The sequence below is a fragment of the Protopterus annectens genome, chromosome 2.part2 (assembly GCF_019279795.1).
Source record: "Protopterus annectens isolate FY-2018-M chromosome 2.part2, PAN1.0, whole genome shotgun sequence".
In the NCBI taxonomy this organism is placed as follows: Eukaryota; Metazoa; Chordata; order Ceratodontiformes; family Protopteridae; genus Protopterus; species Protopterus annectens.
This window is the reverse complement of record NC_056730.1, coordinates 607,851,689-607,871,863: the sequence shown is the minus strand read 5'-3', so window position 1 is coordinate 607,871,863 and position 20,175 is coordinate 607,851,689.

Below are 20,175 nucleotides of genomic sequence, written 5' to 3'. Positions count from 1 at the left end.
TAGCCAGTGATTTGAATGTTGTACTCAGACCTGAATGTTGCCGCTTCCAGTACACAGTTGTCAGTGTAGAATTGTACTCACCCCTACAAATGCTAACACAAAATACATGGGAGTATGTAGTTTCTTTTCTACTTATACATTTCACTGCCATATAGTTATTGAGATGTATTCATTTGGCACTTGAACTGTTTGTGACCTGCTATACTGTGAATATTAATATACTCACTTCTGTACAGTTGGTGCTTTTTTATTGTTGATATTAGCATGGATGCTCATGAAAACTGGACAATTCCAGTACTGAGTATGCCTACCTACATCCTTGCTGGACCCTGAACACACAGGTATTTTGTACGTTTGTGTGGGGATTGTCCTGCTATGATACTGTGTGGGGGTTGTAAAGTGCTGCTGTAACATTATTTACTGGTAGAATGTCTGGTTCTGTTATCACAGTCATGTAATGCAATTCCACAACCACTGCTGGTAAAGTTCCACAGAACAGGTTTTGTGTTATGGCATTCCTATCTTTCATTTACATTCACTCATTCTGATGCATGATATATATATTTCAGCAACAACCTGCTATATATCTACTGTGGCTTAGTGGTACTTCATGCAGTTTAGTGTGTCCAAGGTCCGGGGTTCAGACTGACAGTGGTGTTTTATTTTGCTGATGAGAAGAACAAGGGCCCTCACATGCAGGGTGACTAAGGCACTTTTAAGCAGTTGTAAGTGGATTTGCGCGATGCTTAACAATACTTAGCTAAGCACACACATGCACACACTTGCGCAAACCCGCTAACTACTGCTTAAAAGTGCTTACTCCCGCTAACCCCCACGCTAATTTCTTTGAAAGAAAATAAAATGGTGAGATAGAAAAGTGGTGAAAAAGGGGCACAAAGAGGGTAAGACAGTAGGGAAAACAGATAGGGATGTGCAGGACGGGTGTAGAGAAGGTCCATAGCTGCCGATTTCTTTAACAGCAACAGCTGTGCATATACTAGGAATTTGGAGGGAATTTTAAAACCTTCAACCCCTGAGAGAGGGGTGAGGACAACAAAGTATGTTGTACTGCCAATTAAATTTCAGTTTATGTGTCCAGCGGACATGTGTGCAAAATGGGCAGCTATGTATGGGGCGTAATTTTTTTGTGGGAGCAGATTGCCCTTTTTTTTTCAGGTGAGAGTGGAATGTGGAGTAGGGGAAGTAGGTATATTTGGGGAGGTAGGTTGGGAAGGTACACAGACAAGACAAACAAGATGCATACAGAGGCAGAATATGACACATGGGGTGGGTGAATACCATTGACGGGGAAGGATGTTTGGAAATAGCAAGCCCATGAGCCCACAGATGCAACAGTGGAACTGAGATCCCCACCCATGGGCAGTCACCACTGCACCTTCACAGCCCAGAGGGTGGCTGTGCTGGGGGCTGCGTAGGAGGGGCAGGCTTACCCATGAGTCGCACCACTCTTGCCTCGAGCTGGCGTAGAGGATCAGCGACTGAACACTGTATCTCCCTAAGCACTACAGCCTGAACCTTTTGGAGGGTGATAGGTGGCCCTCCTCCGGCCACGCTTGCATGGGGGGATGAGCCCCATCCCCTGCAGTACTTCCATCCGAAGGTGGCACAGAGCCAACAGAGGAGGAGGTCCCAGGCTGAGCACAGGACCTGCTGGTGCCAGGTGCCATCGCCAGCTGAGGTGGGACAGGTGGGTCCACTGGGACCGGCCTTCCCATACGTTTTATGTTTAGGAGGATTTAATGACAATATGGGTTGGTAACAGCCAACAGCATTCCAAATTAGTTGTAACAGCATGCAGTAATATTCCCATTAACCCAACACACCAGAGTTCCAACAGTTGAACAGCAAGCATGACACATGCATATATAGAACAACAGAGGACATTCCAACAGCATGCAGGATTGATTGGTGGCAACAGGCCACCAAGATTGTGGTATTTGAACAGGGCATACGCATCAAAGTAAATGCAGATATTTATAAACCAATAGGACATATGTCCTAACAAATGTTTTGAGATTAGACATACCCATTGAGGTGTGGAATTGCATTGTTTATTCACATACAGTAGGGTGTAAAAAGATACCTCCATTAACATCTTATATGTACTTATAGTTTACACTACATTCCTATTGACTGCATGTGTATATCTCCTACATGTATTATTACACTAGGCAAAGTCCATTACGTTGTGAAATGGGTTTGGCTAGTTCCTTATATACCTGACCTGTATCTGACATACATACTATCCAGGATGCAGATGTTACTGCTACGTATTTATATATATTTTTATATGTATATATCTACATATCTGGATGTGTTCAGATGACATTATCAGTTATATTTCTACAGCCCCCTACATTTCTAGCAGTACACTGACATTTCTGGGGAACAGATTAACAAGCTACTCGTGTGCCAGATATACCTATGCATGCCAGCCATTAACCAACAGTTGAGGACTGTATATATGCTTCACAGCTACTGGCACTTCCTTCATCCACTTTATATGGGCCTGCCCAACTGTGGGTTGACAGCGCTTAATACAACAGTACTATTTATATAATGCAAGAGTATAACAACATTTCGAAGTATGTGACATGGACACAGTCCAGGAATTATACCTTTATTAATTACATTACACACTTTTCTAGAAGCTCTCTCATTTATTTGATATTACAGTGTATGCAGAAGACTTATTCAAGACATATTATATCTTTATTAATGGGTTACAATTATTTTATATAACAGTACATGCAGAGAAATTATTCAGGACTTATTATACCTTTATTAATGGGTTACAACACTCTTTTTCAGGCTCTCTCACTTATTTTATATAACAGTACATGCAGAGATATTATTCAGGACTTTTTATGCCTTTATTATTGGGGTACAACACTTTTTTTCAGGCTCTCTCACTTATTTTATATAACAATACATGCAGAATAATTACTAACCTGCCTGGTGGCACAGCCTTAGCAGCCTATCTGCATAGGCTTGCTGATTCGCAGCACGGATGCCTGCAGCTGTGAAGTAAATAAAGGGATATTGAGACATACCTATTCATAATATACACTACAGTAGCAATTCTTACATACTCCATTCCATGGCTGCCTACTCAGTAGTGGGGCATTATCATTCCCATGGGCCTCCTGTATCCATTGGTTCAGTTAGTCATGCTTGCGTCTCTTCAGGTCTGCATGGTGGTGTCTGACCTGCTCACCAGTCCGAGGGACACCTGTGGCACTGGCGAGATCATGTGCTAGACGGTTCCAGGCTTCTGCTTTGTACTCAGTGCCTTGGAACTGGTCCTGCAGGAGTCTTGCATCATGATGAAGGACAAGGAGCCAAACCATCACTTTTGACTACTCAGTGCCCCACCGTTGCACTTGAAAACAACAGCCCTCTCCAGCACCGGCCATTCTGACTGCAGATGGGAGCTACAACCAGTTATGGTAATTATTCCTGCCTATGGAGCTTTAATATGTCTCATTTCCCACACTTATTTGTGATTGGCCGGTTTTGAAAAATCTCAGCTGAATGCACACCTGCTTAGCACTGAGTAAACTTTGATTAATATGTATATGTATGTTGGCAGTACATGAACAGCAAAAACTGTCATGGCTTAGTGGTTCAATACTGTGATTATGGTGCACAGTATCCCAGGTTCAAGGCCTGTCATTGCTTTTTATTTTACTACTAGCCTGACCGGCTAGGAGGTATGGCTGTGTTTAGCTGACTTTGCTCAACTTTGCCCAACGTTGCTCTACATTTCTCTACATTGCCCGATGTTGCGCTAGTTGGCATGGTGCGCAGCTCTGCGCAAACATGTTTTGTTTGTGCGAGTTGGTGCGATGCGCATGTACGCGCAAAGCCATTGCACTGGTTAAAACAGTGCTTAGCTATGGGCAATTATTCTTAAATGTGTTTAATACTGGTAAACGTTGCTTAGCAGTGCTTCACATTGCTTAACATAGGTTACTTATGCATTCATTAGTATGCATGACTGTTTCACCTTCTTATATATATTCAAAATATCATTCACTACTACATAGGCCATTTCAATGCATTTTAATAAAATTTAAAAGGTAAATGTCAGGAATTATTTTTATGCACAGATTTCCTACAGAAAATGGAAAGGGGAGTGGTGGGACTCAAACCGGGAATGCCTCCTCTTTGTGTGAAGGCTCTACCACTACGCTATTGCTATTTAGCTTCATTTGCATATAAGTGGTTTATTATCCTCTTTGATGTCTAAACTGCTAACTGCAGCTAACCACTGGGCACACCCGTGCACACACGCGCAAATACAGGCAGCTTTATCAGGAATAATAAAAAAAAAATGTTTTACATTTTATTTCATTTGTACAGGGGTTTTGAATGTGGGGGAGTGTAGTGTTGGGGGTATACACATTTGAGCGGACTCACTCATATCTGCTGACATTTGCAGATTTAGGCACTTGCAGGGGCGTGGATATTTGGACTGCTCGGCAGTCTGACGCACCCCTGCACTCCTACATGCTCCGTGTTAGCCTTGGAGTTGAGTCAGTGCGCTCTCATGAATATGCATGCCGCGCTGACGTCATACTCTTAGGCTGCCGTTCCCGAGTAAGACTTAGTTAGTCTTACATGGAGGATTACTGAATCCCCCCCATGACTTTTGAGAGATGCATATATATAGCCAAATTGGAAGCCAAGCACTCTCTAGCCATGACTGGATTAGGCAGTCAAGAGGAGAAAGTTAACACCTGCACCACACCACATTCAACACATAGCCCTCCAGAACATACACCACCACCACAACCCTCACATAGTAACACAAAACACACACCTACATAGGTTCATAGGTTCATAGGTTCATAGGTTTATACTAGGCTATCTGCCCTAAGGCATTTATAAGCCTAGCCCAAATTATTGTGGCTTACGCCACCCCTTATATGAAAAAATACTGTGCCCATTAGTTTGTTGTGCCTCTGTCCAGCAGTGACCCAGAGATGATTCCCGGGGTAAACCTACGATCTCCCATCCACAGGTCTAGATTTCTCTTGAACAGAGTCAGCGAGGTGCTCTGCCTCACATGGACCGGGATTTTATTCCACAGCATAGGGAGTCTCTGAGTGATAAATCTATCCCTCCAGCACGTCCTATTTATATCCGTGCTAAGGTTTAAGTCGCTTGCTCTAGTGGTTTTGGTGGATTTGGATTTTTGAGGTGGAGCATGTCCATTAATTCGGGTTGGACATGGCCTTGTATGTCAGGCACATGTCACCTCTGAGCAGACGGTATGCGACTGAATAGAGCTGGAGTTTCTTCAATCTGGCAGCATATGACAGATTTTGGAGTCCCTTTATCCTTTTGGTGAGGAACTTTTGGGGTCTCTCCAATTGCTGCAGATGTCGGGTGAGATACATCCCGAATGGGGCATTGTACTCGATCATTGGTCTGATAAGTGAAGAGTACAGGGAACAATGACCTCACTAGATCTGGATGTGAATCCCTTCATGATCAGGTGGGCAATGTAGAAGGTCTTTCTAACCACTTTAGCAATGTGAGTGTCAAAAGAAAGGCCACTGTCAACCTGGGTCCCCAGGTCCCTGATAACCTCTTCTGTGCTTAGTGGATTGCCACCTATATGGTAGCTTGGGGTTACCTTGTTTTTCCCGAAGGGTATGACTATACATTTTTTGGCGTTTAACTTCAGGCCATGGCTCTGGCACCAGCTATCTGTTTCCGTGAGTCCCTTCTGAAGGATATCAGTGTCCGATGCACTTTCCACTATGGCCCAGTTTGCAGTCATCTGCAAACTTTGTCAGCCAAAGTCCTCCCATGTTGGCCTGTACTTCTGAGAAGTAGATGCCAAACAATAGGGGGCCAAGGACCGAGCCCTGTGGGACACCACTTGTGACTGGCTTGGAGTCTGACACAGCACCAGCAACTCTAACCCTGTGGGTTCTGTCCTTAAGCCAGTTTGCAACCCATCTTGTGACATATGGGTTTACATTTAAGCTGGATAGTTTTTCTACAATACCCGAGTGGGGTATTGTGTCGAAAGCCTTTGCAAGGTCAAGGTAGGCTGTATGGACTGCCTTTCCCTCATCAATGGCCTTGGTGACTATTTCGAAGAAGTCGACCAAGTTCAAAAGGCATGATCTTCCCTTGACAAAGCCAAACTGGGTCGGGTCCAATGTCTGCAAGTCCCCTATATCTTTGTTTATGAGCTCCATTATGATCCTCTCCATAGCTTTGCAGACTAGACTTGTTAAGCTTATGGGGCGGTAATTACCAGGGTCCGTGAGGCGCCACCTTTGTGGAGTGGGACCACAGTTGCCGTGACGCCACTCCTTGGGCACGTATCCTGTGGTAAGGCTGAGATTAAACAGCTGCCTTATGTGCGCGTTTAATTCCTCATTTAGCTCGTGTAGCACACAGCCCGGGACACCATCCCGTCCCATTGATGCTGTGTTTTTAGCTTTAGAGAGAGCAGCTTTCACCTGCGCATTTGAGATGTCCGGGAGGCTACACTCGGCTGGGATAGTTATCTCTCCTTTAGGGGAGAGGGGTGAAGTTTGCACTGAACCTGTCTGCCAGTATGTTGGCAATGTCTGTGGGTTCAGTGATTTTTGTATCATTTTGGACTAATTCTGAGCATATCTGTGAGTTTCCACCCAGGTTCCTAACATAGCTGAAAAAGGCCTTATGATTGTCCTTTGAATCCATGGCAATTTTTCTCTCAAAATTGGCCTTAGTTGATTTTATGAGTGCTCGTAATTTTTACTAATAATTATCAGGGTGACTTCCTTTTATGGATTTTGTTCTATCATGTAATAGCTTTCTCCTCTTATTGTAAAGTTTGTTAATGGCTGGGGTCCACCAGACTGGACGTTTGCCCTTTGTGGAAAGAGTCTTGGTTTTATTTGGGATTGCCTGATCCATGCAGTCCTGGAGGTGTTCATAGAAGGCATTTGTAAGGGCTTCCGCAGCTTGGGTTGTGGTTTCCTCTGACTCAGGGGCCTTGAAGGATACCACACCAGTCTTGAGTAGTGTGAAGTTTGCTTTAGAGAAGTTCTTCACTATGGTCTTTTTGTTTGGGGTGGGGCGGATGTGGATTTCCAGTGAGATTAGTTTATGATCAGATCTCACCAATGAGGGATATACTTCGGTGTGGAGCATTTTGTCCCCATGTTTGTGACAATGAGATCTAGTATATTTTCTCCTCTCGTGGGAACAGTGACTAGCTGTTCCATGGCATTTGAATTTATGAACTCCAGGAACCGTTGGGCTAGAAAGTTAGGGCTTGAGTAATGTTCCCAGTCTATATTCGGTAGTTGAAGTCACCCAATATGATGGTGTTTGGAGATACATTTATACCCTCCAGTGTCTTCAGGAAGGCTGTGTGGGGTTCCTGAGTTTGAGAGGGTGGCCTGTAGCATGCTACAATTTGTAGAGCAGTTTTGCCTATTGTTAGTTGCACCTGGATGGTTTCAAGCTTCAGGCGGTGCCACCAACCCGGAGGTGTGAGGATCCTTTGTGAATATGGAGACGCGCGCTGGGTTTGTGGAGTGATCCGGGGTTTGGGGCCGGAACGCATGATATGAGGTAAAACCTAATAGTGCCGGGTGCTCTCAGGAGCCTTGAACCAGGTTTCAGTTACAGCACAGACATCGATGTTCTCCATACTGAGAAGGGCCTCGAGTGTGCATTTTGAGATTTAGACTTCTGGCATTGAGCAGCATTACCCTCAATTTCTTCCCATTTTGTTTTCTAGGGTGGTAGGTTTAGAATTTGAGCCTTGCCTAAAAAGGCACTATGGGGTGGCAAGAGCCTTAGCCAATATCCGAATCCCAGGGTGACAGGTGCAAGCCGTCCCTTGCAGCAGCGTGGCTTGTCAAGCATGTCATCCCAGGCAGACAGACACTGGATCCCTTTGAATGACACCAGACATTAAGCCAATTGTTAAAGCTGATCATCTTGTCTCTATATTGTGGCATCATTCTTGGTGAAGGAAGGATACTGCTCAGGGTTAGGGTCATACCTGCCTGGGCTACATAATCAGAGAGCTCCTCTATGTCTCTTTTCATGCAGTCCAGGGAGGTACGTCTCAGGTCGATCACACCAGCATGGACAATGACTCTGTCATATTTGTACTTGCTGTGGAGTGACCCGAGTGCTTGTGTTATGTTGCTGATTCTAGCCTGATAGGCAGCTTACTGTGACCCTCTCCTTGTTCAGCCTGGTGAGTGGGACGCCAGTGTGTCTGACTATGGAGTCACCTATGACAAGTATGTTTGGTGTTGTATTTGGCCTTAAGGGCTGTGACTGCTTTGCACACTGCTTTTGTGGTTTATGTGTTGCTTTTGGGGTGTCTTGAGGTAGCAGTTGTTTGGGTGTCTGCTTTGGAGGCCTCTGCTGTTTAGGTAAATTTTTACTCAGAGCCTCGAGTATGTCTTTGTGTGTTTATGTGTTTGATTCAGTGGAGTGGTAGCATTATGTGAGGCTGGTTTTGTGGTGTGTGTAGTTGCCTTCTCCTCCTGTCTGGTCTTGCCAGTCCTGAGTTGAGAGAGCTCAGCCTCCAGTTTGGCTAAATAGCTGCATCTCTCAAGTATTTGTGTTATGTGGGAGGAGGAGAGGGTTGTCTGTGTACATGAGGCAGTTATAACATTGCCTCAAGATTCCCAGATTCACCAGCTGGACCGAGAGGAGATTGACAACTGACCTTTGGACATGCTAGAATAATATTGGGAAATCCTTAATTGAAAACAAGGGCCAGTGGGGAGTGAGGGTGTAGTGCTTTTAATTTTTAGTGCTGACTTATATAATTGCTTTAGTGAGCAAGTGCCAGGTAACTTGAGTGCAATGTGATACAAGTAACTAAATGCAAAAACGACAAACAGTAACTTTCTTTCAAGTGAAACAAGGAAATAAGTACAGTAAGCAATGCAGATATCACTAGTGATCCACAGAAGCGCTGAGAAGTTGTGTATTAGGTGAATTAGCTTCCAGGGAAATAACAAGCAAACAAACAACAAGTATATAAACAAAGCTAGATTCAGTAGGCCTGGATCTAGTCTATGATAGAGCAAACAAGGTGAACCAATTTCAGTAAGATACAGTTCAAATATTCAGGCACTATAAACCTTTAACCAGAAAATTCCCAGCTCAGAAGGGCAGAGTCCAGCCTCTTCTCCCACAAGAGTGCAGTCCACGAACCTTCTTAATGTAAAATAACTGGCCTGAAGCCCAAGTGCCTAAACCAGAACTAATACACTTGGACACTGGGCTCTCAATCAGCAGTTCCCAACTTAGAAGGATGAAAGCTACCTGTCCTGCCACCACAGTGCTTGCCACAAACCTTCCTAATGTAAAACAACTGGTCTGAAGCCCAAGTGCTTAATCCAAAAGACTTGAATGATAGCTACACTTTAATCAAGTTACAACCAAGCAGTAATAAATACCATTGAATACTTTAGAGAATGTCTGGATTAGTGCTCAAGTTACACAAACAAAGCTAGATCCAGCAGGCCCGAATCCAGTCTGCCACAGCAAACAAGGCGCACCAACTTCAGTAAGAAACAGTTCAGATATGCATGCACTATAAGCCTTTAACCAGAAATTCCCAGCTCAGAAGGGCAGAGTCCAGCCTCTCCTCCCACAAGAGTGCAGACCACGAACCCTCTTAATGTAAAATAACTGGCTTGAAAGCCCAAGTGCTTAAACCAGAATTAATACACTTTTAGAATAACAGACACTGAGCCCTCAATCAGCAGTTCTCAACCTAGAAGGATGTAAGCTACCTGTTCTGCCACAACAGTGCAGACCACAAACCTCTCAGTGCAAAACAACTAACTGGTCCAAGCCCAAGTGTTTAAACCAACAGGCTTAGCATGAGTTACACCAAGCAGTAATAAATACAATTGAGTATTTTAAGATGACGCAAAAGTAAAAAGCAGTAGGTAAAAGCACAAGTACAGTAAAAGCAGATGAAATTTTTTTTTTTTTTTTTTTTTTTTTTTTCTGAACAAGTGCTGAGATCAAAGAAACAGATTTGAGTGCTGAAACTAGAAAACTGGCTAGTTACAAGAAAAAAAAAACAAGCTAGAAGGCTTCCCTCAAACACAGAAGGGCTTGGGGGCTCAGAAGCCTACAAATAGTCTGTACCACTTAACAAGAAAGGCAGGAAATAAGCTTAATAAGCTTAATTTTTTTTTTTTTTTCTATTTCCCAGATGCTCTCTTTGTACACAGTAGGAGTGCCTGAAATCAGAATATGATCTCACTGCACTCAGTTGAGTGAGCAAATGAGATGGGCCCAGAGGCAGGCTGAGGGGCGGGCAGTTACATTTGTGGATGCTTTCAATAAAAATCTCCCCAAACAACAGAGACCTCTGGGGCAGAAACGCAAACACCCACCACATCTCAGCACAAACCATGAGACACATAGCTCACATAAACAGTGTGCCACTCAACCAAAGCCCATAAGACAAAACAACTACCCAATACACTAGTCATAGGTGACTTAGTAGTAAGGCACACTGATGTCTCACTCACTAGGTTGAATAAGGAGAAAGTTACAGTCAGCTGCCTGTCAGGTGCCAGGATCCACCACATAACGCACACACTTAGGTCACTCCACAATAGGTACAAATATGACTCTGTCATTGTCCATGCTGGTGTGAATGACCTGAGACGTACCTCCCTGGACTATATAAAAAGAGACATAGAGGAGCTCTCTGATCTTGTAGTCCAGGCAGGTATGACCCTAGCTCTGAGTAGCATCCTACTGTTACCCAGAATGACACCACAGTACAAGGAGAAAATGATTGACTTCAACAATTGGCTTAAGTTTCTAGTGTTATTCTAAGGGGATCCAGTATCTGTCTGCCTGGGATGACATGATCGACAGACCTCGATGCTTCACCAGAGATGGCTTGCATCTTTCACTCCAGGGATTACAGATACTGGCCAAGGGTCTTGCCACCCCTATAGTGGCTTTTTAGGCAATGTCCTGAAGACAAAATTACCACCATAACAGCTACAAGCAAACAAAATCTGAGGGTTATGCTACTCAACGCTAGAAGTCTAAATCTCAAAATACACACACTCAAAGCACTCCTTAAAATGGAGAACATCGACATCTGTGCAGTGACCAAGACCTGGTTCAAGGCTATAGAGAGCACCCCAGCACTGCCAGGCTATAATTCATACCACACCTTTCAGACCCTAAACCTGGACTGAAGCACTAAAGGTGGTGGTGTCTCCATATTCATAAAGGATATGCACACATCCAGACTAGTAGCCCAACATAACACATCACAGATACTTCAGGAACAACTAACACTGGGTAAAACTGCAATCAAGGTTGTATCCTGCTATAGATCCCCCACCATGTCCGAAGACTCCCACTCCACATTCCTAAACACACTGGAAAATATTAGGGTACAACCCAATATCCTTATACTGGGAGACTTTAACTACCCCTCCATTAACTGGGAAAATTACTTATGTGCCAACACACTTGGTCAACACTTTCTGGAATTCATTAATTCCAGCACCCTGGACCAACTCATTCTTACCCTCACCAGGGGTAGAAACATCCTTGATCTGGTCATTACTAACATGGGTGACCATTGCTCTACACCAGTAATCAACTCCTCCCTAGTTAGATCTGACCACAAGCTAATCACCATGGATATCCATATCCTCCTCACCCCCAAAGGAAACCACCATAAAAAACTTCTCCAAAGCCAATTTTGGGCTTCTAAAAATAGAGGTGGCTAACTTCAATACACCCATACAAATGGAAAATAGGTGCATGACTGCTGAATCATACACTAATGCACTGTATGAGCACATACACAATTGAATGGAATGGGCCATACCAAACAGAACCAGGACACTCTCCTCCAAAAAAAGGAAGCCAATCTGGTGGTCCCCCACCATAAACAAACTCTACAACAGAAGGAAAAAACTGTTGCAGAAAAGGGTGAAGTTCCAAGACTGGAAAAACTCCCTTGTCAGCCTCAGCAAAAAACTGAGATCCATCATCAAATCCTCTAAATCTAGCTACAAAAACAAAATTGCTACAGATTCTAAAGACAACCACAAGGCATTCTATAGTTATGTCAAAAATCTACATGGCAATACTCAGATCTGCTCTGAGTTACCACACAATGGCAATATATATATACAGAACCAACTGATATTGCCACCATATTGGCCGACAGGTGCAGTGCGAACTTTATGTTCCTTTCACTCCCTAAAGAGCCTATCACAATACCTGAGGAATGTCAAGTCCCTATTATCACGGCTACACAGGTAAAAAAATGCACTGTCCAAAGCCAAGAATACAGCTTCCATGGGACCTGATAATATCCCTGGCTGTGTTCTACATGAATTACAAAGTGAACTGGCATCACGCCTGAGTACCCTGTTCAATCACAGCTTCATTTCAGGCTTTGTTCCTATCAAATGGCGCACTGCTACAGTCATTCCACTCCACAAAGGGGGAGTGACTACAGACCCTGGGAACTACTGTCCCATTAGCCTGATGAGTCTGATATGTAAGGCTATGGAGCACATCATCATGGACCTTATAAATAAAAACATAGGGAATCTACAAACTCTGGACCCCACTCAGTTTGGGATTGTGAAAGGTAGATCATACCCGCTCAACCTGCTAGACTTCTTTGAGTCTATCACCAGAGCTGTGTATGAGAGCAAGGTAGTTCACACAGCCTATCTAGATCTTGCCAAGGCCTTCGATACCATCCCTCACTCAGGAATCATATATAGACTCACTAAACTAGGCATAAACCCCTTTGTCATAAAGTGGGTTGCCAACTGGCTCTCTGATAGAACCCACACTGTGAAAGTAGCGGACTCCAAATCTGATTACCAACCAGTTACAGGTGGTGCCCTACAGGGATCAGTCCTAGGTCCTCTCCTGTTTAGCATCTACTTCTTTGAAGTTCAAGCCAACACAAAGGGACTCTGGCTGACCAAGTTCACAGATGATTGCAAACTGGAAGCCATTACTGATCCTCCAGCTGATGTAGACATTCTACAAAAAGGCCTCACTGACACCAATGACTGGTGCCAGAACCATGGCCTTAAGCTCAATGCCAAAAAATGTATTGCCATTCCCTTTGGAAAAAATTCAGTTCCCATGAACTACCACAAAGGCGGTAGTCCACTAAACACTGAAGGTGTGATAAGAGACCTGGGGACACAGGTTGACAGCAACCTCTCCTTTGATAACCACATTGCCACTGTAGTCGAAAAGTTCTTCTATGTGGCACATCTCATTACAAAAGGTTTCTCATCCAGGAAGAAAGAGGTCATAATCCCTCTCTCATTGTCCCTCATTAGACCTATTATAGAATACAATGCCCCATTTGGTATGTATCTCACTAGGCATCTACAACAACTGGAAAGGCCACAAAAATACCTCACTAAGAGGATCTTAGGCCTTAGACACATGCCCTATATGGACAGACTCAAAAAACTCCAGCTATACTCTGTCTATTATTGCCTACTTAAAGGCAATCTGTGCTTGACCTACAAAGCCGTTTCTGACCCTGAGCTGCTAGATATGCTACACCTAAAGAAATCCCAATCCCTCTGTGCCACATGCTCCAGGGACCTAAACCTCATTACCACAATAAACAGAACATGCTGGTGGGACAGGTTCCTAACCCAGAGACTTCCCATACTCTGTAACAAGCTTCCCATTCACGTCAAGCAGAGCACTTCACTGGCCCTCTTTAAGAGAAAACGTGACCAGTGGATGGGCAATAGGAAGTTCACCCCGGGGACCACTTCAGTGGCCTTGCTTGACAGGGGCACTGGGAACTAACTCTGGGTGGCATTATGCCAGGGAATCTTCTTGGGCTAGGCTTATATAGGCTCCAGGGCTGTTAGCCTAGTACACACCTATGAACCTATGACCCTAGTAGAGGGGATCTCTGAACCAATAGTCAGTGAAAGGGACAGCATTATTTAAGACCACACTCCTTTGTCTAGGAGGTCCATACCAGTCAGTCATTGAGCAGATTTGTAGATTTGTAGAGGTTTGGGATATGCTGGGTTATAAATCAGTCCCTCTACCATGTTTTATTTATCTGTTGGTGAAGATTTGGATACCTGATTTTAGTATTGGTAGAGATACTGGACTTACAGAGATTACGGAAGTCCAGGACAATCAGGTCTTAAATGGTGTAGTAAGTGAGAAAAGAGATCTCCACTCAAAGGTCTATAAGGCACTGAATAAAGGGATAGAGCTTCCAGCCTCTCTTGGTAACTTGGAGGCTTTAAGCCTGAGATCATCTTTTTTGTTAGTAATCTTTGGGGCCTTTCTAACTGTTTGATTTTATTGATATATATCCTAATGGGAGCATTGTACTTGATAATTAGCCTGATCAATGCTGTGTATAAAGGGGTGATTACCTCTATAGACATGATGATATTCTTTTGGCAATTAGCTTGGCTAAATAAAAGGATTTTCTGACTGCCATTTGATGGTCAAAAAGAAGGAAGGAGCTATCAACCCAAGTATTTAAGTCCCTGACTACATTTTCATTTTGCAGTGGTGTTACTACACAACTTGACAAGGGAGGGTTAGCCACCAAAACTGATGATACTATACTTTTTAGCATTTAGTTTGAGCCCATTTTTAAAACACCAAGAATTTACTAGAGAGACTTCATTCTGGAGAGGTTTGGTATCACATGATTACCAAAGACCCACAGTATAAAGTAGTCTGAAAAGCTTTGTTACTCAGAGGTCTTGGCTGTCATCTTGGAAATCTGTGATGTAAGTATCAACAAGAAGAAGTCCAAGATCTGAGGGACACCACCGGTCACCTTAATGCTTTCTGATGATACACCTGCAGCTCTGGATTTCAACCAGTTTGTTATTCATCTTACCACAAAAGGGTCAATTTTTGAAGCATTAATCTTTTGAATTATGCCAACATGGCAAATGGTATTAAAGGCCATGGCCAGGTCAAGATGCACTGTATCCCACCATCTACAACCTCAATAGCCTTTTTGAAGAAGATTATTAGGTTAAATCAAAAGGCTCTAAACTTCAAAAAGCCAAACTGTTGGGAGTCAAGTTTAATACGGTTCTTGCTATCACAGTTTATGAAATCAGATATACTATGTTCCATGTTTTTTCAGATAATCCTTGTAAGGCTAATAGGTCTGTAATTACTCAGGTTGGTTGTAAAGCCACCCTTATGGAGGGGTATTATCACTGCAGTACCCCAATAATCGGGGGCAAAATCAGTAGCTAAACATATGTCAAACAGTTTAAGAAATGTGTTTGCAAGGACATGCTTAAGCCTAATAAATATGCATCCAGGTATATTTTCAGGTCCCGTGAAGTCTTGGTTAGCACATTCAGTAGATGATCATTAGAGATAATTGAGGGAGTAAGTAGTTCAGATATGTTGAGTCTTTGAATAGAAGTCTTGGAGATTACGGTGGCACTAAATTTATTTGCAAGGAAACTGGGAATGTCTATTGAGTCAGAACAGGAAGTGTCATTATGAATATGTTCAGAGCAGTGTAGGGTATTATTTTTCAGTTTTGTAGGATAGCTAAAGGATTTATATATTTTTTTTGGCTTCACAGGCCAGCCTAAGGTCAAGAACTCCTTTAGTGGAGCTAAATACTTTTGATATTATCCTTGATAAAAGGTGTTTTGGATCTGCCAAATAATTCAAGGAGATTCTTTCTTTTGTTGTGTAGTTTATTTATTGCCAGTGAACCACCATGTTGATTTGGTCTTGAATTACTCATGAGACTTAGTGCTGGTAGGGACTGCTAGCTCTATAGGTTCATCAGTTCCTACTAGGGTAGCTACCCTTGTGGTTTGTTTTAAGCCTAGTTAATTACCCAACTTGAGAATCAAATCCTGCTTTTGTACCTGCAAGGTAAACAGCTTAACCATTATGCCAAACTCACATTCCCGTTTTTCTAAATGTATATAGAATTCCTCAGTGATGCTTGCTGCTGTATTAAGTGCAGAGGCGGAATAGTCATAAGTATGTACTTAACTAATTTACAGTCATTGCCCATTCCTCCATACTTTCCACTTATTTTTGAATTTTATTGAGCTTCAAACTCAGAGATTGTAGTTTAACACTATGATGCCTTGACAAGTCAAGGGCACATATCTATCCATATTGATATTAACATAGAGGATTCATGCACGTAGGCATAATTGCACGCATGTGTGTGTGTGTGTGTGTGTGTGTGTGTGTGTGTGTGTGTGTATACGCTTATATGTTATGTATATATATATATATATATATATATATATATATATATATATATATATATATATAATATATATTTGTGTGTGTGTTGGGGTCATAACCATTTCAAATGGGGTCTATATCAGATCATCGAAATGGCTCATTATCGAATGCCGTAACGTCAAACTGCAAAACCCGAACCCTAACAATATCGAAACCTCAAAACAGCGAATTTTTCCCCAGGGAAAAATGTTACTGTTCCGAGAAACACACACACAACAAGCACACTAAAAAGCAGCAATCTACACACATACATTTAAAAGTTACATCTAGCCCTACACTACACTGCACATACACTACTATCTATCCACTTACCTTAACCCAGACCCTAACCCTAAGGTTCATCACTATCGCACACTCCCCTCACCCGCACCCTAACCCTAGCTCACTTAACCCACCCCTAACCCCATATTCTCACTATCGCACACTCACCTCACCCACGCCCTAACCCTAACTCACTTAACCTGCCCCTAACTCCAAATTCTCACTATCGCACACTCACCTCACCCGCACCCTAACCCTAACTCACTTAACCCGCCCCAACCCCAAATTCTGTCACAATCACACACTTACCTGACCCGCGCCCTAACCCTAACTCACCCAACCTGCACCCTAACCCAAACGTCTGCACAATTACACACTTACCTTAACCCAACCCGTAACTTTCCACCGCATCTCTGAAAACAATGAAGCCACAACAACGGCCATCCAAATTCTTTCCCTAGGAAAGAAATCGGTTTTGTGCAGCTTCGCTGTTTTCAGCATTCACGATATTGGGTTCAATATTAGATCATTCGAAATTCTGCCATTTTGATGATCTAATATAGACTCTTTCAAATGTCAGGACCCACTACAGCAGGTCCTGAAATGCGCGGACTGAATGGCAAAAAAATTGGGAATACATATACTAAGTCCGCAATACCATTTTTGGGAATATTCTCATTTTCTCTAAAGTAGGATGACCTCAAAGTTGGCATATATAAGTTCAGGGGAGATATGTGTAGGCTTACCGTCCAATGTTAAATGAAGTTTTAAGGAGAAGACTGATTTTTTGAGATTTGCTCTTCTCCTTTGTTTTAGGTCTTATTTTTTTGGCATTTCGGTACTCAGCATTTCCAGGGCTGACATTTCAATAGGGAGCCAGTCGCGTGTGTGTGTGTGTGTGTGTGTGTGTGTGTGTGTGTGTGTGTGTGTGTGTGTGTGTGTGTGTGTGTGTGTGTGTGTGCGTGTGTGTGTGCGCACTCTGTTTTAGTGAAAATATAATGAATTCACATATATTAACTGATGACATGAGCAATGTGTGGGAACAGAGAATATTTTAGTCTGACTACATTAAGCATATCAGGTAGAATGTGAGGGCTATTGTGATATCTCAATATAGAATAATGTAAAATTGTAATAATCTTATTTTAGCACTGTACTGAATTGTGCATTTATGTGTTGATTAATATAGGAGTGGGTTATGAATTTTTTCTTATGTGACCACCTTTGGATTTACAGAGATATGGCAAACCTAGTTTATGAAAAAGTTAGTGCTTATTTATGTTAAAGCAAATAACATCGTAGTTGATAATTTCCATAGATTAATTTTTGATACAGTGAACTATTTTGTCTGCAAGTGCATGCATTATTATTATTTTTTAATGTATAGTTATGTGTAAGTGCAACTGAACAGAATGAAGATCTTTTACTGAAACTTGTAAAGGGTTTACATTAAGCTGGGTAGCTGTTGAAAGTGTTAGCATGTTATGTAAAAAGACTATCCCCAAGATTCATGAAGCTTGCGCCAGGCGCAGGTGTAGCGTAGGCGGAATAATGCCAAATATGGCCGTCAAGCGATTCAGGTATGATCCAGTTCCATGTGTACTACCGGCGTATGCCAGAACTGCGCAGCCCACGGCATAGGTATGCTAATCACCCCATGCGCAGTGTCGCACCATGCAAATGAAGACAGATAACGATTCATGAAGTGGTGCAGGCGTAGCGTAAGCCCACAGAAATGTAAACCAAAAAACACGGTTTACATTTTCCCAAACAGAACATCGGAGCTATGGATGCGGACCAGACTCATGTATTACAAAGTTAACATATGCCAATGACTAAATATACAGCCAATGGCATAAGAAAAGATGCACGACACCTAAAAAACAACATTTAATGTCATGTCCACAGTAACGCACAGTACAACCGCAGGGCATGTGTGCGCAAACAGGAACATAAAGAAATTATATAAAAATGTCATAAAATCGCAATGAAATACAAATCAGGTTTACACCATAATATGCAATGGTAGGCATGGAACACCACAACCAAGGTGCAAGGGTTGCTAAGGGCCTGTAACAGTGTTCGGCGCGGTAACTATGAATTAGTAGTCAATGCCATGCAAATGAGGCAGGTAATACTGAATCACAAACATCCCGCCGGATGAAGGTTGTACCATACAGCGTAGCGCTATAACACCGAGGAGTGGCTCAGAGGAGATACATGACATCAGCAGAGGGGTGTGCCACTGTAGCAGTAAGCACATTGGAGCAATGCAAATCTGGCCTGGCCATTGCTAAGCAAAGCTGCAGGACAGGGGTGGGGAGGAAGGTATAGAATCGTTTAGCTGAGAGCACACATGGTGGCCGAAAGCGCATGTGTAAGGGGATGAAAACGTGCCAGAAACCCGGTAAGCAGATGCACGTGCCGCGAACAATAGCACAAACAGGAAGGTCAGGGGAAGAAAAGAAGGAAATGCCGAAGTAGGGTAATTGGAGTACTAATGATCAATTAACACCAATCAGCTCATGGCGGCCAAATCGACGGCAGCTGACAAGTCTGCTCGCAGAAACCTGCAAAACAGGATAGGGGAGGCATTGGAATGCAAAGAAAGGAGGGGAGGCATTGGATTGCAAAGATAGGAGATCTGTCATAGTAGAGCAAAGTAAACCGACAGTAGACTGGCAATAGCACACATTATGCAAGATAAGCCTGGTCTAGGAAAGTACAAATGAAAGCAGGCTGCTGGATGCATGCCAGAAAATGGAAGGTGGAACGTGCAGAAATGTAAAGGGAAGGTCAAGAGGTAATCCATGGCATCCAAATGTAATTCAACACCAAAGGCACCACAATAGTAGTTCCGGTAGTAAAACACCTAAGATACCCTGTAGCTACGATCGTACATACACACCATATGACATCATCGGTGTTCACAGCACAATAGTATAAAGTGTGAAAGCATCCTACACACACCTGTATATTCCCAAACACTGCACCATAGGTGTAAACACACGGGGAACTTTTAAAATGTATACGTTGGGAGCTGCCATAGCTGTGATTCATCAGCATGTGTTAGAGACTGACGGTGTTGCGGAGGATGATGCCGACAACCACCGCAGACCATGGAGGAGGAGATCAGTGTTCAGACCAAGGGTAACCTACCAGGGGCTACATGATCTGGAGATAGTAGAGTGTTACAGGGTGGACAGGGACATCTTACAGCAAATAGTGGAGCTGTGCCGGCCACGCCTGAGAACCAGAAACAACAGAGGGGAACCCATCCCAGTGGACACGAAGGTATGTGTAAGCTTGCGAATACTAGCCATGGGTACCTTTCAAAGGCCAACTGGAGATATAATGGGGATCTCACAGGCATCGGCATCCAGGGTAGTACACCAGTTCCTGGATGCCATGTTACCACATGCCAATGAGCATATATACTTCCCCTGAACTCAGGAGGAGTTGGCCAGCAATATGCGTCACTTCCACCGTGTGGCACACTACCCGGAGGTACTGGGTGCGATAGACTGCATGCACATACAAATCAAGTCACCACCTGTTGGGCATGGTAGGCGCTACATA